Source organism: Cetorhinus maximus, chromosome 23 (assembly GCF_964194155.1).
Source record: "Cetorhinus maximus chromosome 23, sCetMax3.hap1.1, whole genome shotgun sequence".
Taxonomy (NCBI): Eukaryota; Metazoa; Chordata; class Chondrichthyes; order Lamniformes; family Cetorhinidae; genus Cetorhinus; species Cetorhinus maximus.
Genome location: NC_135901.1, coordinates 56,069,983 through 56,091,588, shown reverse-complemented (window position 1 = coordinate 56,091,588; position 21,606 = coordinate 56,069,983). Strand labels below are relative to the sequence as shown.

At 43.5% G+C, this 21,606-nt stretch overlaps 2 non-coding genes across 2 annotated transcripts; both read left to right on the top strand.

Moving 5' to 3' along the window:
- The first annotated feature begins 13,641 nt into the window (after nucleotides 1–13,641).
- Nucleotides 13,642–13,713, top strand: trnat-ugu (transfer RNA threonine (anticodon UGU)). Its single transcript has one exon. It is a non-coding gene; the product is annotated as a tRNA-Thr (tRNA).
- A 3,131-nt stretch (nucleotides 13,714–16,844) lies between these two features.
- trnai-uau (transfer RNA isoleucine (anticodon UAU)) lies at nucleotides 16,845–16,939 on the top strand. Its single transcript has 2 exons — nucleotides 16,845–16,882; nucleotides 16,904–16,939. It is a non-coding gene; the product is annotated as a tRNA-Ile (tRNA).
- Nucleotides 16,940–21,606: the final 4,667 nt, after the last annotated feature.

Genomic DNA, 21,606 nt, shown 5'->3' with positions numbered 1-21,606 from the left:
AGTCACACTGGAGAGAGGCCGTTCACCTGCTCCAAGTGTTGGAAGGGATTCACTCGGTTGTCCCACCTGTTGACTCACAAGCGAGTTCACACTGGGGAGAGACCTTTCACCTGCTCTGAGTGTGGGAAGGGATTTACGGATTCATCCAACCTGCTGACACACCAGCGAGTTCACACTGAGCAGAGACCTTTTAAATGTCCAGACTGTGGGAAGTGCTACATAAGTTCTGGGAATCTGATGTCCCATCAACGTTTTCACACTGATGAGAGACCGTTCAGGTGCTCTCAGTGCGGGACTGGGTTCAGGTGGTCATCTCACCTCACTGAACACCAGCGCAGTCACACTGGGGAGAGGCCATTCACCTGCTCAGAATGTGGCAAGGAATTCACTCAGTCATCGAACCTGCTGACACACCAGCGTGTTCACACTGGAGAGAGACCATTCACCTGCTCCAAGTGTGGGAAGGGATTCACTCAGTCATCCCACCTGCTGAGACACCAGCGGGTTCACAAGTAACTACAGTGATTGGATGTTGTTGTGAAATCACATCCAGGATTAACCATGTTCATTTGGGGCTGTTTCTCCTGATGTTAATAAATTACAGCCCAGTTATAGAGGTTGATATTCTAGATAAAAGTCAAATAAATCAGCTTTGTGTTAAACTCACTGTGTCAAGTTTTTTAAAGATCTCTAACACAAGTTAGTTCCTTTTGAAGGGCTCTCCCTCTCCCCTGACTCCTCCATCCTCACCTCCATGAAATAAGTGTGAGGAGCTCATGGAGCTTCTTTGTCACGAAGATTGAGACAATCCGATCAGCTGCCTCTGCTGCTTCCCTCCCTTCCACTAGCCCACCGGGACAAACTGTCTCTAAAGTTTCCTCTTGTCTGTGTCCTGAACCCACATCTTTCTCCAGTTTCTCTCCCATCTCCCCTCATTCTTCCTAAGCAAAAGATAGAGAGCTATTCCCATAATATTCAATGCATTTCTGAAGGTTTTATAAGGTTATTAGACAGTGATTTCTTACAGACCTCCCCAGCTTGAGAAGGGAATATCCTTATTGACTTCTCACAACTGATTTATGACTGACCTATTTCTAAACTCCGAGCTTGTTTTCCTAATTTCTTGATGACAAACTGTAGATAACATACTAAAGCTACTAGAATAATCAGAATCAGCAACACAAACCCTTGAGCTGCCACCAAGAATAAATGTCAAAATTTTTCGACTAAAATGTGATAACTATCGACTTAGATTCATCCTCCCCACCTGCCGATCATCTCTCACAATTCTACATTATTGGAATGTTGTAAATACATCTGGTTCAAACAAAAGTTCATGTACGGACTTTAAAGATTCTCCATGTCTCTGTTCACCCGCCTCTATTTATTTTCTGAATCCAGATTCTATTTCCCTCTTCACTTTAACTTTACTCCCTCTGATAGGTACCAGTGTGTTTAATTCAATGCTGATTGTTTTATAATTTTTTTCACTATGGAGTGTGTGTTAATGTCTTGATGATTTAAAATGTCTCATTCAATTTTCCACAATAATCACTTCATGTTGTTCTGTTGTCAAGTAGCTGAGCACGTCTGGGACCTGTTCTTCAGTGCAGGGTCACCATGCATTTCCACATGTTAATTACACCACATGTGACATATCACATCTGCACACTCACGCTGTATCCCAATACCATGCTGCATGTGCCACCCTATGCAAGTCACTCTTGGTCTTTCAGGTGATCTTATCAAAATATCAATGGGGTGTCTGTCTGAAGATCTTTGCTGATCTACCCCTGCCTGGTTCTGGAGTCTTGGATCGTGGCCAGACGATCAAATTCAGTTTCTTTTAAATACAGAGGCAAGGACACAAACATCACCAAGAGAAATCTCTGTTTACTGGTCTTATCTACACTTCCCTGACTTTCACTAGAATGTACATGTATATCAATTTGAACTATTCCATTGAATTATACCCCAGTGAATTATTCCATTTCCCAATTGGTGGTGTGATTTTCTCTATCTTTTATTCTAAATACGTCATTCCATGAATTACCATTCGATCTCATTCAAGAGCACTCGAGGAACTTTACTGCCCCATTTAATACTCTCATATTATGGTGTTTGTAGATCAGAGACACAAGTACAGATACTTGCAATCAGATTGTAGATTACTCCCATATCTCCCATTCTCAGACAATTTGTCTTGGATGATAACAAATGGGATGAAGCCAAATCTCTAAAAAGCAAAGTCTTTTGTTTAAATTGTCACTGTGCTGTCAGTGGAAAAGGTTAACTTCTCAGCTTGTTAGCAAAGGGGCTGAAGAAACATTCTCAAATGTGCACACTTGTGTCAACTTTATGTAACTTCATTTTCAGATCAAGGATGAACCAAACCCCATTTCAATCTTTGTTTTTCCAATTCTCTTGATATTTTTCTCAGCTTTTCCAAAATGTTATTATTTTCTTCTTTCTTTACGCACCTTTCCAAATGACGGTAATAATAATGAAGAAAAGTAAAACTGAAAGTTCACTTTCACAAGCAAAAGGAGCTTCAACCTTCTGAGACTGAAAAGAGTTAAAGAGGGTGGAGCTTCCCACAGCTTGTGAGCTCCAGATCATCACCTCAAGGCTGAAGCTTATCTTTAGGGAATCCAACTTTTCGATGCCTTTTATAATGATACAAGTTCATTGTGATTCATACGTAAAGGTTTACTTTCACTCAGTAATTATAACCTTTCACTTTTCTCAGCACAGGAGCTGGCAGCATTTTAGATTCAATCCCAATTGTGCACTTCTCTTGTAGCTGGCGTATGGAGAAGATCATGTCCACTGTAGATCTGCCAGCACAGAAACCGCACTGTGCTTCTGGATACACTCACTCTGCAAGTAGATGGAGTCTTTCAAGCCTGACCCTAGTGAAGGACGTCCCTGTGATACTGAGGAGTGAGATGTCCCTGTAAATGTGACAATCTCCTCTGTCACTCTTGTTTTTGTATATTGTGATCATTCTTCAATCACATGTGTCCTGTGGAATGGATCCTACCTTCCAACAGAGAAGGAGGAGGTAATGAAGCTGTGACAGTAGATGGGACTTTCTGGGTTGGAGCAGTTCAGCTGGAATTCCATCCTTGCCGGGTGTCTTTCTGCTTGCTAAACAATCAATGGCCTTTTCGAGCTCAAGTGGTGAGGGTTCCTCATCCAACTCAACCATGACAGGAAGCTCCAGGAGAGAGTCAAACGGAGACTGGGAGATGTCCTTCTCACAGGAGTACAGCTCACAGCAGATTCAACCCAGTGGGACATCTGTTTACATCTCTGGGTGAGAACTTCAACATCCATTTGATGATGGTCGGACCAAACGCCCTCCTGATCCCAACATACACAGCACGTAGATTTCTATTGTCACAGGCAGTTTGGATTTCATGATCTGGGCTGATCCAGTGTTTATTTACACAGTATCTCCCTGTTTTTTACACGACTGTCTCAGCTATTTGCAAGTTACACAGTGTTCGAGCTGTTGGGTTTATGTTGTAATCAGGCAGGCTTTGCTTTTTGCTTCAATGACAGATTCATCTCTGCTGAGTAGGTCTCAAACCAGTCTTTGTTGTGGGTTCCACCTTTCCCAAATGTTGCTGCTGCTGGGTCAGAAATGATTGAACTCAGTGACTTCCAAGATTCAGCAATATCAGTGTTGACTGATGAAGATTTTACTGATGTGCCTGTAAAATATTTTACTGTTTTGTTTATGTTCCTTGATAAATTAATTTCATCATGGAGGTGTGTCTGTGTGGAATGTACAAGTCAGTAAGAATTGTCAGCAAGGATTAATCAGTACTCTCTAATTGGAGATGTTAATCAGTGGATCCTCTCAGACACTGAATTGTAGACTTTGCTCCAAAGATAAATTTAGGATTGAAGTAAAAATTCATAATTTTATTGTAATCGAGTTCCTGTTGAGAGTTCTGAAATTAAGAGGAAAGTTCACAGATGGTGCTTTTAAAAAGGGACACTGCAGCTCAGATAATCAGTGACAGATCCAGAAAATTAAACTCCAGCCAGTTATAGGGTTGTTAATATCAGCAGAATCAAAGCTAATACTATCTGACTATCAGTCCTGGATGTGACTAACAGCAGCAGGAACAGCAAAATTCAATCCCTGCAGTCACTTGTGAATTCGCTGGTGTGACAGCAGGTTGGCTGACTGAGTGAATCCCTTCCCACACACAGTGCAGGTGAATGGCCTCTCCCCAGTGTGAACTCGCTTGTGTACTTTAAGATTAGATGAAGACCTGAACCTCTTTCCACAGGAAGTGCAGCTGAAAGGCTTCTCCCCAGAGTGAACTTGCTGGTGTGACTTAAGGCTGGCTGACTGAGTGAATCCCTTCGCACACACAGAGCAGGTGAATGGTTTCTCCCCAGTGTGAATTCGCTGGTGTGACTGAAGGCTGGCTAACTGAGTGAATCCCTTCGCACACACAGAGCAGGTGAATGGTTTCTCCCCAGTGTGAATTCGCTGGTGTGACTGAAGGCTGGCTAACTGAGTGAATCCCTTTGCACACAGAGCAGATGAATGGTTTCTCCCCAGTGTGAACTCGCTGGTGTGCAGTGAGGTCGGAGGAATGCCTGAACCTCTTTCCGCAGGAATTGCAACTGAACGGCCTCTCCTCAGTGTGAATTTGCTGGTGTTTTAGTAGTTTGGAGGACACAGTGAATCCCTTTCCACACACGGAGCAGGTGAATGGCCTCTCCCCAGTGTGAAATCGCTGGTGTCCACTCAGGTGGGATGAAGACCTGAACCTCTTACCACAGTAAGTGCAGCTGAAGGGCCTCTCCCCAGTGTGACCTCGCTGATGTGTCAGCAGAGTGGATGACTGAGTAAATCCCTTCCCACATACGGAGCAGGTGAACGGCTTCTCTCCAGTGTGAATACGTCGATGGCTTCTCAGCAGAGATGGATAATTGAATCCTTTCCCACAGTCCCCACATTTCCACGGTTTCACCATGGTGCTGGCCCCAATGTGAGTGTGTCAATGAATTTCCAGCTGGGATGGATAACTGAATAACTTCACACTGTTCTCACATTTTCTCATCCACGCACAGAACACGTGTACAGTTTCTCCCCACTGTGAATGGTGCGATGATTTTTCAGGCTGTGTAACTGGTTAAAGCTCTTTCCGCAGTGAGTTCACTGGAACACTCTCACTCGGGTGTGTGTGTCTCAGTGCTTTTCCAGTCACACTGATGTTTGAAATCTTTTCCCATAGAAAGAACAGTCAAACATTTCTCCTTCCACATTCAAAGGTTGATTATATTCAGGTCCTGATGAATCGAGTGGCTCAGTCAGATGTTGATGTGATGTTTGGTTTGCGTTTCCAATCTACAAATCTTAATATTTGATGATGTTTGGCATCTGAAAATCCTTCCCTTCTAAGACCCTGTAAAAGGAGTTTAAAAAAGTAATCATTGTCAGTCCAGCCTGGAAATTAATAATTGACAATTCCACTTGCTACGGAATATTTCTTCCTCTCATCTCCCCTCCCCCACCACAAACTGTAAATCACAGTCCCACACACACTCCCCTTCCTGTGGTGAGAAATCCAGACCCATCATGCAAACTCCACCATTTCTTTCCTCTCCCAGTTTTCTATGTCCCTCTGCTCTGGCTGGGTTCAGTTCTACAGCCCTGCTGTAAAAGGAATTTAAAATCCACTACTGTAAGTCCAAGATTAGAAACTGAGAAGAGACAAACGCTTATCTTGGTCTGAGTTTGCTGTGTGTAAATCCTCCCCTTCTAACCCCCTGTAAAAGGAGTTTCCAAAATCCATCCCTGTCAGTCCAGGATAGAAATGCACAACATTCTCTCCTCCTGCTACCTGGACCAGGATGACCGCGCATGCGCCCTGCTGCACATTGCCCCCTATAAAGATGGCGGCCGTTACCCCGGGCCTGGCGTAGGGAGAAATCCAGACTTTTTCGGCCCGTTCTCCGCAAACACAAGACCGGTACCTTGCTATTTGGGGTCTGCGGCCTGCACTGTGTCTTTATGAAGCCTCCCTGTCCACTCCGCTGGCTCCATTCCTCCTCACATACCCACTAACTCTGTTAGTTTGCTCCATTCGACTTTCCCTCACCCGCTCTGAACAGCTTCAGTCACAGACCAGCACTGCGCATGCTCATGAAACAGACGGCAATGCGCATGCCCAGTACACTCTGGAATGCGCATGCGCAGAGCATTTCTGTTGTGAGGCTAGGGCACATTCTGTCCCGCAGTGAAAGCTGGGTGAGCGCCCCGCCATTGAAAGACCAAATTGTAGAATATCTTCATCCTGCAATCAAAATACGATCGGTGCCATAGGGGCAAGATATAAAATTGTTAAATCAATTGATGCAACGGCCACATTGCTCCAGGCTCCACCACAATTCTCTCCTGGATGTTATGAACAGCAGAACAAACCCCTACAGTTAGATCTGAACTCAGTGCAGTCTCAGGAGATGGGACGAGCTAGTGAATTTTTCCCCCTACACATGGAACATTTAAACCGTGTTGTGCCAGTAGCAATGCTCTTATTATGGATCAAATCCTTTGAACTTTTAAAGTTGGAATGTTGACATGTGGGCAAACTGAATAAAGCTATTTGCACACGTGAAGCATCTGAACATTGACTCTGATGTTATCAGTGAAATTAACTGATCTGAGACATTGAAAGGATTCTGCACATCAGGAATTCAAACCTAATATTGACTTCGGGACAATCAGAATACTTGGGAACAGACAAGACACGCAAAGGCTCGAAGGAGAGCTGGTTCCCGGTGACATGGATGTGCCTGCAGTGGGTGAGATCAGACTGTTTCCATGTAGCCATAATGTATGTCCCAAACTTTATCTTGGAAGAGGTAAACTGATAGAGAACAATTGTCATTCCGGTAGCAGAAATCTGAAGCTTTAACTCGCTAACACCCTAAGTTAAATCCGCATCAGTCTCTGTGGTGCAATTGGTCAGCGCGTGTGGCTGTTAATCAAATGGTTGGTGGTTTGAGACCACCCAGGGATGAAGCTTGCACTGTTTTCCCACCATCGGCATTCATCGTCACACAGTTCCAGGCTGTCATTAGGTACTTGCGCTGAAAGGAAAGATTTCTGAAATGTTGCCAGTTCCACTGTTATCCAAGTGAGTTCCCAGGCAAATGGCTTTTTTCGAATATTCATTTCAAATGTAATGAGACAACAATTAGCCCTACCATGTACCGATATCTAACCCATTGGAAATTTATGAAGTTATTGGATTCAACCAAGCCCATCAATTATTCTCTTTTCCTCAGCTCCACAGTGAGCGAGACAGGGAAAAGCAGAAAAGCAGCAATATTCTAGCCCCACACTCTCCAATCACCAGCTGCCAGCAGAAAGCAGCGACTGCAGCTTCAATCAGCGGGTTACTGCCCATCCCTGGGACACAAGCTACTCCAACCCGGACCAAACCTCCCAGTACACGGAGCACAGGCTCAGGAAAACACTGGTAGATTATATCCCAGTCACTAAACCTCCGAGCAGCATTTACACAATACCCAAGTTAGTGAGTCACAAATAAAAGTGACACAAACTTTCTAAATGTTTTCAATGTAAAATTCCTTCATTTTATTGAAAATCTGACTGTTGGGAATCTGAAAATGAGCACCATGCGATTTGTGTTACCGAGTGAGTTGTTTTCCATTGTTTGTCCGTCAGGTTTGCAATTCAATTTGTGTTGGATATTGAAGCGAATCTGATTTCAAAATAAGGTAACAAAGCAGGTAAATATTAAATCCAGAAACAAATCCTGAGGAAAATGGATCACAATGTTCGGAAGGAGGTGCAGCTGAGAAGTGGAAGCTGTGAATGATGCATTGATGATTGAGTGGAAAGCATTGGATCCTTGGTCAATCATCGTGTCCGAGTGGTGAAAACGATGCTTTTAAAATTCACTCGCGTTTCCCCAGGAAAGTTCCAATCTTATCGATTGTGCTTCTCATTATTGCTGATTTCAACCAGGTGTCCACAGAGCTCACCGATCAATGGAAGAAAAAACATCCTAAAATTCTCCTGATTTTTGGAAGGGAATGAAGGGCTCTTGGGATCGGGTCTTGGGACTGGGGATCCGCCATGATCTTATGGAGTGACGGAGGAGTCTTGTGGGGCCTTGTGACATGTCGCTGCTGCTTTGATTCTGTTCTATTTGAGTAGAAATACCAAACAAAGCAATGGGCAATAGCATCCTGAGCTCGGTATCGCAGCTGAGCGGTCTTAGGTGCTGATTTGAGGTCTCATTCTTTGTTGAGGCGTGGTTTCTAACCCCAATGCTGCTGAAATTGCCCTATTGGTTGAAAAAGTGCCAGCTCACAGTTAAAGCAGGTATATGCGGTGTTTCACTTTAACAGGAAGAACGAGGAAAGACAATAAAAATATAAATGGCTGTGGAGAAAAGGTGGGGTTTTTGAATTAGCTGAATTCCTCTTCCATGAGCCAGAATTTATACAATGGGCAGAATGTCCTCCTCCTGTAGCCGCCTATGATTTTATGCCAATGACACTAACCTGTGCATAGAGCCAGTCGTCGTGGCCGAGTGGTTAAGGCGATGGAGTCAATATCCATTGGGGTTTCCCTCTTCTCATTATTCCTGGTTTTAACTTTGTGTCTAGCTCAGTCGGTAGAGCGAAGGCGCGTAATGCCAGGGCCTTGGGTTCGCCCCACGGCGGGCACAGCTTCTTCGAAACAAATAATTCACCAACCTCATCACTGCGGTTCTTGTGAAATTTGCACATGTTGGATATTCACCACTGAAAGTACTTGATGCACAAAAATTTCTAAGCACTTTCACGTCACATCTCTTTCTGCCTCATCTCCAGCTCTCTCTGCTCTTCCAGGAGCTAATTAACCAATCTCAGTCAGTTCGTGTGAACATAAAACACAACGTGATCAGTTTACAGATAACAAGGCAAAGAGACACCAGGGAATTTCCTGATTCTCCCAGGTACTGATTACAGGAATATGCACAGTGCCGATTATCCACCGCTACACTCTCCTTCCAGTCTTGCATACGTTGTTAAGCTTTGAAATTGTTCATATTTTCGCACTGGATTTCAATGTGAAGAAAGCAGAGCTGTGATAAGCTTATAATGTTCAGCAGATGTACTGTACGAAGGTACATAACAGGCTGATGATAAAAGTGCTCTTTGGATGCGGTGAGCTCCAGTGAAGGATTGGCACCATTAATGTGTTGTTCAATAAGTCTCGTGACAAATCTCGTGCTAGAAATGAGAAGAAAACTCGCTGAATTTGCTCCGTATTTTGGTTTCAAAAGAGCCGAATGGAAGGTTAGAAAGTACATCTCGCTAGAGTGGGTTATAAAATGGCAGAATGACTGTGAAAGAAGCACCCGCGCTGTTGGGAAACATAAAATTACAGAAAGTTACAGCATAGAAAGAGGCCATTCGGCCTCGATGAGCTGATGTGCTGCGTTTAAAGACCAGTTGTGATTGACCCATCAGGAGTGATATCTTTGTCAGTGCAAACAGTAGGGACCAAAATTCGTCCTTCCCCCAACCATATTTTGCCTCGCGCCACCATCTCTGTGGTCAGTGCTTTGCACCCAGCCCTTCTCTTGTCCTCCTTTCATTCATTCATTCACTCCGCCTTTATCTCTGTTCCCGACCTGTTCCAAGTGTGATATTTCCAACTCGGAGGCAAAACTTCAACTGTCACCCCAAAGATTCTGATGGAGCTGCGAAATGTTTTCAGTCAAAAAGTACTTAATACCCATTTTAACAAGATCAAAAATCTGAATTCCCTGACCAGGAATCGAACCCAGGCAGCGGCAATAAGAGCGCTGAATTCTGACTGCATGACCACCAGGGAAGCGGTGAAGCTTTTATCAGTTTGGTTTATCGACGCTGCTTTTAACAATTTTCCATTTTAAATGGAACGAATTCTTCAGTCAATGACAACAACAGTTGCTGTGAGCTGGGACATGGAATTGACAGTGAGGTGAAATAGCCCCACAAGCTGCTCATGTGTAACTGTCAATTTCCAAAACCCACCAACATCATTACTGCGGCTCCCGTGAAACTGACAAGAGAACACACGGCAGACATTCATCACTGAAAGCAACTGACACATCAAATCCTAAACACTTTCATGTCGCATCTGTTTCTGCTTCTGTCCCTGCCTCGCCTCCAGCTCCCTCTGCCCGTCCAGCTCCCAGGTCAATTAGCTGCTCGATGCAGACACAGTCAGTTCATGAAACCAAGCTTCCCCTAGAAAGCAGGGTCAGGGAATGTGGGACCCAAGGATTTTAGAAAGAATGAGTTTGCAAATGACATAGTAAAGATAATCTGGGATCTCATCTTCCTGATTCTCCCAAATACCGATTACAGGAATGTGCACAGTGCTGATTATCCACAGTCGCAGGCTCCTTCCAGTCTTGTGCACATTGTTAACCTTTGAATCCACTCGCAAGAGGGATTATAAAATGTCAGAATGACTGTGCAAGAAGTAGCCGTGGTGTTGGGAAACATAAGATTATAGAAAGTTATAGCAAAGAAAGAGGCCATTCGGTCCTGTGTGCTGCTCAAAGAACTCTGAAGAAGAGTCACGCTGAATCGAAACATTAATTCTGTTTCTTTCTCCAGAGATGCTGCCAGACATACTGAATTTTTCCAGCATTTTCTGTTTTTATTTCAGATTTCCCGCATTCACAGTATTTTGCTTTTATCTCTGGATTTTTAGCCCATTGACAATGCCACTACGCCACCTCCTGAATGCTGACATATGAACAAGAAAATACGGGTGTGGTTGGGTGGGTTTTCTCCTATTTAAAATGATAAATCCTCAGGCGGCAGGGTTCGAACCCATGTGTTCATTTTAAACAACAAATGTAAATTATTGAACATTCACTCACAATTAAATAAACAAGCTTGGATGATGCTCTTACCAGGTTTCAAACCACTGCTCTGCCACATGTGAAATGACCGTGACCCCCCACTGCCCTGCACAAACCCTGCGCTGTAAAGATCCCAATGGAGCTGTCTGGAATGTTAAACGGTGACGTCATGCAGCAGCACTTTGGGTCTTTGTTTTGAAGAAATGGAATTCGGCTGTTCTCATTAGGAATGCTGGAGACAGACTGATCAACAATGTCATCATCAAATGGCACAGCGCAGTAAGAGGCCCTAAGATGGAAGCAAAACATTGTAGATGCTGGAAATCTGAAGTAAAAACAAAAAGTGCTGGGAAAAACTCATCAGGTCTGGCAACATTTGTGGGGAGAGAAGCTGAGTTAATGTTTCAAGTCCGTAAGTCTCTTCTTCAGAGTCAGGCCGACTCGAAACATTAACTCTGCTTCTCTCTCCACAGATGTTGCCAGACCTGCTGAGTTTTTCCAGCATTTTCTGTTTTTACTTTAACAAAAAGCCCTTCACCCCATCGTATCTGTGCCAGCTATTTTCAAAGAGCTAACCAATTCGTCTCAAATTCCTTCTGTCTTTACTTAAACCTGAGTTTTCCCCCTTTCAATCATTGTCCATTTCTCGCTTGAAGAAGGAATTTCTGCAGAATCCATGCGCAGTTTGCCTTCGTTAACAAAGTTTCCCTGACCCATTGACATGAAGAGTTGGACTAGGATTCCTCAAACAGTTTTCGATACAAACATTATTTATTTATGCAATTGATTTCATATCGAATTACAAAAGAACTTTATCCTGATCAAGCCGGTCATCATTATTTCTGAGCTGCTGTCTACAATCTAATTCCATTTTCTCTACAAACGGGAGAGCTGGATTCAGGTTCCAGTCTCTGGAGGAGTGGGTCCGAATCCCACCGCTCCCAAATTTTCAGCTGCTTCCCACTTTCGGGGACATTAGGAACTCTCTTTGGGTGAGCAAGAGACAAGTCCAGTTTAATACGGGGAGTGAGGTGGGTTGTGGTCCTTTATCTTGACAGGGTGAACGGAGAGAGACAATGTAAATAGAAATTGCTGTGGGAGAAAGGCGGCAGTGTGGAATTGGTTTAGTTGCTCTTCCTGAGAGCCAGCACAGATACGACGGGCCGAAAGACTTACTTTATAGCCGCCTCTGGTTTAATATGAAGATGTTTTACCCAAGGAAGTGCTGTTAGTCGTGGACGAGAGTTGAGGACGATGTTTCTGACATCCATCGGGGTTTCCCCAACGTTGGTTTGCTGACTGCGGTTCTCGTTGTTCCTGGTTTTAACCAGGTGCCAACAGGATTAGTTATCGATTAAATAGAATCAAACATAACTTCATCTGCAAGGATTTGCGAAATCTGCAGACGGAAATGGAACAAAACTTAGCCGGTTTGGTGACATCCTTTCTTTCTGGGTGTTTGTCTCTCCTTAGGCCTCTCTCATTCTCGGTGTACATGTCAGTGAGTGTTCTGCTGTGTGTGTCAGTATGCTTCGGTTCCTCATTTTCACCATCCACACTTTATTCACCTTAGTTTTGTGGCTTCATATTAAAATCGTAGAGAGAAAATAAAAACAGGCTTAAAAGGTTCAAGAGGAATTTTGTTTCTGCATTTTTGGGTGGAGACTATTCAGCTATTAAGTGTCTGCACGCTACAAAGAGGAGGGTGATTGAAATCTTCACTGAGCAACATTTAAACAGCCAGACATCGAGTCCTTGTGGTCGAGTGGTTAAGTCAATGGACACATCGAGAGAATGAATGTGTAAATGCAAAAAGTCCAAACTGATATCCCTCGGATATTAGGAACTGTATTTCTTCTCGAAGCTGTTCCACGTGTGACATTTGCAGCTCTGATGTGAAACTTCAACTCTCACTCCACTGATTCGGGCGGAGCTGTTGTGTGTTTCGGTTTTCAATCAATAAGTAAATCAGTCCACTTTTAACAGTTTGTACCAGATCAATAAACCTTCACAGCCTGGCCGGGAATCGAATCCACAGTGAAAGGGCCGAATCCTCACCTCTAAATTAAGAGGAAAGCTATCTATAACTTTGTAACATGCTTTATCAACGCCGCATTTGTCCTTTTTCAGATACTTTCACCAGAGATAAGTTTCTGCTACAGAATTTTATCATAAATGACATCTTCGGGCAATGACAGCCACTGTTTTTAATGGGTGAGCTGCAGCGAAGGGTTGGCACCAATAAAGTGTGGTTCAACTGGCCTGGTTCCAAACCCTGTGCTGGAATTAAAGAAAAACTTTGAGTTTGCTCAGTGCTTTGACTTCAAAAGCGAGGATGTAAGAAAGTACGTTCCCATAGAATGTAACAAAATGTCGGAATCACTGGGAAATGATGCTGGAAGACATAAAATTATAGACAGTTACAGCAAAGAAAGAGGCCATTCGGCCTGGCGTGCTGCTTTCAAAGAGCAGTTGCGATTGATTGGTCAGGAGCGATATTTGTGTCAGTGTAAACAGTCGGCAGTAAAATCATTACCACATTACCACGGCAAACATTCATCAGTGAAATCAACTCACACACATCAAATTCTGCCGTTTTCATGTCGCATCTTTTAATTATCTGTTCTCCATCTCAGACATTTCCTGGTCTATCAAATATCATCCATGCAGAACTTTGCTCTGTTCCTCGTTTTACGAGGAGACTTACTGTGAGTGGGATATAGCCAGTGGCTCCATGGCTCAGTGTTAGAGCACTGGTCTTGTAAACCAGTGGTCGTGAGTTCAATTCTCACTGGGGCCTATAGCTGAAATTTGGTGGCAAGGTAACCTTAGAGGACAGCACTTCTAAAAATATATCGAAAGGTCATGTGAGTGGGCAGCAAGATGGCAGGTGGCATATAATGTCAGAAGGTGCGAATATGTTCACTTTGTTGTAAACATTGGAACAGCAGAATGCTTTTAAAATGTGAGAAAGTGAATGTGGTGATTTTCAAAGAGACCTTGGTGTCCTTGTACAAGCAATGTAGAAAGTTAGCATGCAGGGTCAGCAAGAAATTAGGAAGCTCAATGGCCTTTATTACAAGGGGATTGGAGAGCAAGAATTAAGAAATCTTTAAAGAAGGGTTTTGGTGAGACGGCATCTAGAATCCCGTGTGCTGTTTTCATCTCCACATTGATAAAAGGATATACTGTCTATGGAGACAGTAAAGAGAAGGTTCACTAAATTGGTCTCTGGGATGAAGTGATTGTCCTATGATGAGAGGCTGAATAAATTGTGCTTCTATTCTCTGGAGTTTATAAGAATGAAAGGCAATCTCATTGAAACCTGTAAAATTCTGAGGGGGCTTGATAGGGTGGACACAGAGATTGTTTCCACTGGTCAGGGAGTCTAAAACACTGGGGCACAGTCTCAGGGTAAAGGGCCGATAGTTTGGGGCTGAGATGAGGGGAAATTACTTCACACAAAGGGTTGTGAATCTTTGAATTCTCTACCCAGAGGGTTGTGGATGCTCCATCATTGAATATATTTAAGGCTGGGATGGACAGGTTTTTGCTCTCTTGGGGAACTAACGGATATGGGGAATGGGCAGGATAATGGAGTTGAAGCCCAAGGTCAGCCATGATTGAATTGAATGATGCAGAAGGTTCGATGGGCCATGTGGTCTACTCCTGCTCATATTTCTTGTGCTCATGTGTATGATAAAGACAATAATTCATGTTATAATAAAAACAGAAAGTGCTGGAAGTTCTCAGCAGGTCTGACAGCAAATATGAAGGGAGAAACAGAGTGAAGGTTTCATGTTTAACATGACTCTTTTCCAAACCATAAATTGGGTCCTAGTTACGACATTTTGCACAACACTGAGACAGGGAATGGAACCCAGTCGGTGAAAGCGTCGAATCTGAACCATTAGGGTGTTTTTATAGCATACCTTTGAACGAAATTAGCTTCCAACTGAAGGTTTAATGGGTTAAGACCACCGAGGGTCAAGTAGACTCCCTCTCTTCCTGCTTCTACTTATATTACCTACATAGTTCTGCTTTGTGTCCTTTGGCTGCAAGGAAATCTTTCCCAAAGTTTCCCAGTTCTACTGTTAATCAGTTAGTTCCCACACAAATAGATTTATGAATATTCATTTCAAATAAAGCGAGAAAATGGGGGAAACATGTGCATAACATCCATCCTATTAGAAATATTGGGTTCAAAGCAACGAATAGAAATTGATTCTCTGATTGCATATACCGAACTGGAACACACCATCACACCGAGTGAATCCACTGTCTGTTCAAATGTTGCTCAGTGAAAATTTTAATCTTCCTCCGCTGTGTAGCGTATGGACACTGAATCAATAAGCAGTGTCCACTTAAATAAACACAGAAAGCGTCAATCTCCTCTTGCAACTTTTATAGCTGTTGTTATTCTCTGTACCATTTACCATGAAGATATATAATACAAGTGAATAAAGTTTTGCGATGTTAAAAATGTGTTCATCTCTCGGGGAACTGAACCACATTGACACACACACATGAACACAGACAGACATATATACCGAGAGTCACAGCGGGCTAGGGTTTGTCTCTGAGGAGAGGCAAACTCTCAGAAAGCAAGGATGTCACCAATTTAACTCAGCTTTGTTCCATTTCTGACTGCAAATTCTGTGAATGCTTATGGATAAACAGGAAAGACGGAACACAGAAGTGAAACAGGAAAAACAGACGGGAGCGTTTGGAAGGTTCTGACTCCATTTAGCCAATAATTAACCCTGGAGTTTCCAAAAGGAAGGAACACTGAGCAGCGCAATCGGCAGAATGTGAACCTGCGTGGGCAGATCCCAGTGGAGTTCTAATCCATCGCCTTAATCACTCAGCCATGGCTAGAGACCTTACACTGGTGTAAATCTTGTTCATGTAAAACCATGGAATGGTTACAGCAGAGTCTGAGAGTATTCAGCCCCACCAATTCCCACTCACCCTACAATTCCTACAGCCTCCCTTGTTCTTCCTACCAAGACGAACCACGTCATGTGTCAAATGCCCCGATCCTATTCTAAGGGATTTGATGAAACGTCTGAAAAGATGAACCAACTGAAACTTTGGCAGTGATGAGATTCAAATCCACGACTCGATCGAGGCTGCAGTCTCAATTCAAAGTCTTGCAAACACTCAAACACACTACTGCTGGCAATGTGATAGTAACTATTGCCTTGAGTGGTATTGGTGCTGAGTAAGAACTTAAGTAGCAGCAGAAATAGACCATTTTGTCGCTCGAGCCCCTCACAGTTCTATAAAATCAGAGCCAAGGTAACAATCTTGAGGCCATTCAGACCGTGACAGAGGAACATCGACCATTCAGCTTTTTGATGCTGCTCCGCCATTCAATAAGATCATGGCTGACACGACAGAAACCCCGCACAGCGAGTTAGCCAGAGGGACTTGTATAGAATTTCAAACTGTGTCCTCATGCTGCAGTTCTGGATTATGCTTTGCAGAAATAGGATTGGGCTGGGATATTTAGGAACAGCGTAGAGATATTGATCGAGCAATAGAATCTCTCATTGGGACCCATCGTGCCCTCGCCAGGTTTTTACAAAGAGCTGCCCATTTAGTCTCAATATCTTTCTCTATCTTCATAACCCAGCAGCTTTTCCATTTCAAATATTTGTCCAATTCCCTTTTGAAAACTCGGAGTTAAGGAAAACAATGTTGAAAAAGGCGCAGGAGCTCCGGCAGTGTCTTTGTACAGTGCGTCAAAATTAACAAAGTTTACCTGCCCCATTGTCGGCATTTTATTTAATTCAAAATATATTGCAGTTCATATAATATCATTAAAATTTATTGAGATCCCATTGACCAATCTGCCACCAAGGAATCATGTCTGACCCCAGTGATCTGTGAAAAATGTAACCAGATCAAATGCAGCCACTAGCGGGCGCTCCAGTGGCGCAATCGGTTAGCGCGCGGTACTTATAGAGCAGTGCGGTCAGCGGGCTATGCCGAGGTTGTGAGTTCGACCCTCACTTGGAGCAGTAGTTTTATTGGAGCTAATATATGTGGAACTACATTTGGATCCTAGATTCCTGAATTAATGGCACGATTTTCAGCCGGCAGCATTGCAATAACAGGGCATAAGCGCACCCTGTACGGGTTTATTAAATTCTGTTACACAGAGGTGTTGTACAGGAAGATGAACAATGAATCATTTACCAGCTCTCGCATGCTTGTAACTTGTAATATTTGACAAAAAACGTTAAGAAAATCATGTTTAAAGTGTTGCATTTCCACCACTGATCACACAAGGTGACACCCGGCTGGAGGTGGTTAGTTAAAACTGCTCCCCAGTTTCCACGGTGACAGACAGTCTGCTCCTTGATGCAGTTCCTGATACACGCACGGGGAAAGCAGATACCACCTGACTCATGAAACGCGCATAACATCAAGCTGACCTTTGGCACCAAGCTGATGGTGTATTAGGCCTGTGTCCTCAGTACCTTGTTGTCTGGCTGTGAAACATGGACGACTTACAGCTATCAAGAAAAGAAGCTCCGCAATTTCCATCTGCGCTGTGTGCGGTCGTTATTGGGAATCTCCTGGCGGGACACAATCAGGAAGCGGCAGCCCTCTCAAAGACAGAGCTCCCAAGTCTGTTAGGCTCCTCAAACAGAGGGAGGTTGGATGGCTCGGGCCCGTTTACAGGATGGAAGGTGGTCACATAGCTAAGGGCCAGGCGGCTAGTGAGACGTCCAACGCTCTGCTTGTATGACACTCACAAGCGTGACATGGAGGCCCTAATTAGCGATTATCAGACATGAATTTCACTCGATGACTACAGGGGAAGATTGCAGCACTTCCTGTGAGCTGTTGTGCATCACCATGATGCCCATTTGCTACAGCGGCTTGGCAACAGGCGCCAAGACTAGAAACAACAACCCATAACATCGCTTTTAGCTTCATGTGAGGCACTTGTGATGGAAACTGCCCCTCAAGGATTGACCTCCTCAGCCATCAGAAACTGTGCAGCATATGGAGACAACCCATCTGAAATAGATTTGTTTGATGTGTGTCCGTCATCTTTCATGAATGGAAGGATGACGAAGATCATTGTGAAATTCATTTGCAAAAAATATGACGTGTTTCACACACAAACACACACATACACACACACGAACACAGCCAGACACACAGAGATACATTTGCACACACACACATACACACACATAAACACATACACAAGCACGCATCAATACATATAGATAGACAAACACGCACGCGCAGACACAGACACACACACACATGCACACACAAACACAGACGTACACAGGTGCACACAGACATACAGGCACACATGCACAAATACACACACACAAACACACGCACATACACAGACACACACATATAAACGCACGCTCACACACAGAAACACAGAAAGACACATAAAGAAACACACACAAGAGCACAAACACACGGACACAAACGCACACATGCAAAAACACACACACACATGCACACACAGAGACACACACGCACACACCACACACACTGACACACAGTGACACACACACACACATACACACTCTCTCTCACACACATACACACTCTCTCACACACACACACACATACACCCACAGAAACAGACACACACACACACACATACATACATACACACACACACAAACACAGACGCTGACACAAACACGCACACAAACGCACACAGACGCACATGCACATTCACACACACATATAAATACATTTACAGACACACACTGATACATATAGGCAGACATACATGCACACACAGATACATACAGTCAAAAAAACAGACACAGATACACAGACGCACACATACAAAAATGCACACACGCACAAAGACACACACGCAGACACATGCACATACACATAACCACACACACGAACACGCACACACACGCCAATATGCCATCTTGCTCTAACGCCGGAAAAACCGCATTTCAAATTAATATTCCCATCTTGACGACCTGGGTGGCTCTGTAGCACTGAGGAAAATGTCACCCAGTATCTTTCAGGTGGTATCATGAGCCAATAGACACTGGCATCCTGTTTCTTGAGGTGTAATCGTTGCAATGGTTGCATTAAGGGGCCACCTATCATTCAATTTCTAATGGAAACTTCTATCGTTATTATTAGTGGAAACCTTGCGCCTGTCAGTTTTCAATAGGAACTTTTATCTTTTATTGCTGAAGTTGACGCTGCTGCTGTTAGTTGCTTCAATGAGGGCTCTTCATGTTTTATAATACAAAGCAATTATTTTCCATTTTGCTGATACAAAGACTTGCATCTTTGAATGTATCATCAGGACCTGTCCCTCTTCTCCCCAAACTAGCCCATATCACATTTGTATATTAAATCCAGGGACAGTTAGTGTCCTCGCTGCACAAACCCATACCTCTGTTTGTGTTACAGCAGGTCCTGCCTCTCCAATCACCGAAGTAGCCCATATCTATGTTAATAACGTACCAGCCCCAGTTACTGGTATGACTGTACTGGTCCATATTTCTATCTATATTACAGCAAATCCTGTCTCTATTATTAATTCACTAGCCCATATCTCTATTTATATTACACGAGATCAATGTCTCTGTTAATACTGAACAAGTAATGTCTCTATTATGACTGCACTAGCTGATATCTCAGTTACTGTTACAGTAGAGCCCGCCTCCGTTATTGCTGCACTAGCCCATATCTCTTTTTATATTGCACCAGGTCGTTTATCCTTTTATGCTACACCAGACCCTGAGTCATTTCAGATAAGATTCCATAGATTATACAAATTAACTAGACAGACAAACCAATCCAAAAATGATTAGAACGGTCGGGGTGGAAATTTTAAAGCTCACAGTTAAAAACCGTAGAAAGAGAACAACGAGAGTTTCAATCCTTTCCAACAATTGGAATAATAAATCGGATAATTTCAGGTGTGTGAATATCATGTCAGGTAAACGTACAGGATCATTTTTTCCGTCGCTTGCGTACATCATCAGACATTTGAGGTAAATATCAGGAGTTTCTGTGAGATGCGGCAGTGATCATTTTCCATTAAGATGCTCGTCATTCTCGATATGATTCTAATCCCTGAGTTCCTCAGGATTGTGTCCGAGGCCCAAGCATCTTCCGCTGCTTCATCAATGTCCTTCCCTCCATCATCAGGTCAGAAGAGGGATTGTTCATTGATGATTACACAATGTTCAGCACCAGTCATGATTCCACACATTCTGAAACAGACCATGTCCAAAAGCAGCAAGACTTGGACAACATACAGGCTTGGGCTGATAAGTATCAAGCTACATTCGCGCCACACAAATGCCCGGTAATGATCATTTCCAACAAGAGAAAATTGAACCACTTCCCCTTGACATTTAAAGAGGAATTAGTATCACTGAATCCCCGACTATCAACGTTGTGGGCGTTACCATTGAGCAGAAACTGAACTGCACCAGCAATGTAAATACTGTGACGACAAGAGCAGATCAGAGGCTGAGAATGCTGCGGAGAGTAATTCACCTCTTGAACCCCCAAACTCGCCCAGCACCTACAAGGCTCAAGTCAGGAGTGTGATGGAATACTCTCCACTCGCTTGGCTGAGCGCGGCGTCAGTAACACACTAGAAACTCGACACCATCCAGCACAAAGTAGCCCACTTGTTGACACCTCACCTACCACCTTCATCATTCACTCCCTCCACCAATGATGCCCAGTGGCATCAGTGTGTTCCATCTACAAGATGCACTGCAGGAACTCATCAAAACTCCTTCGACAGCACGTTCCAAGCCCATGACCACTACTAGTTAAAAGGGCAAGGACAGCAGAAAGATGGAAGCACCACCACCTGGGAGTTCCCATCCAAGTCACTCACCATCCTGACTTATAAATGTATCGCCGTTCCTCCACTGTCACTGGGTCAAAATCCTGGAGCTCCCTTCCTAACAGCACTGTGGGTGTACCTACACCACATGGACTGCAGCGGTTCAAGAAGGCAGCTCACCACCAACTTCTCAAGGGCAATTAGGGATGGGCATAAAAATGTTGGACTAACCAACGACGCCCACGTCCCGTGAAATAATAAATAATATTTTTCCAAATGATCTTTGGGAACAGAAAAGTCGATTCTTGGAAGTGAAATGGTCAGTCTTACAATACTTTATAAACAATGGAAAACAACCGAATAGTTATCAATAAATAGTGGCAATATTAAACTATTTGCAATTAAAATGCAGGAACTGTTTGGGATTTAACACATTCCCTGAGGGTGGAGATGGGCTGAAGGTTATCATTCAGGTTAATGTCGGGGATTATTCTTTATTAAGTTCATTTTTGCAAAAAAGCGTTATTAGAAGACCGGAGATTTAAATGAATGGGCAATTTCTCAGAGACAGAGAGAGAGAGAGAGAGAGAGTGAGAGAGCAATAAGTTTCAGTGAGTTAGACGCTGTCTCAGGTGGAGAGATGACAGACGTTCAATGAATGTGGCGACAAACGTGCCCGTCTTACCAAAGAAATGGTTGGCATGACATGAATTTTTAACAAGACCACACAACAGAATATACTATCAATAAATATTTGCGTTATTAGACGATCTGTAGTTTAAGAGAAAATAAACAAAGCTGAAACATTCTGCTGAAGGTAAATCTTTGTGGAATGATGCAGCATGATTTTTTTTCACA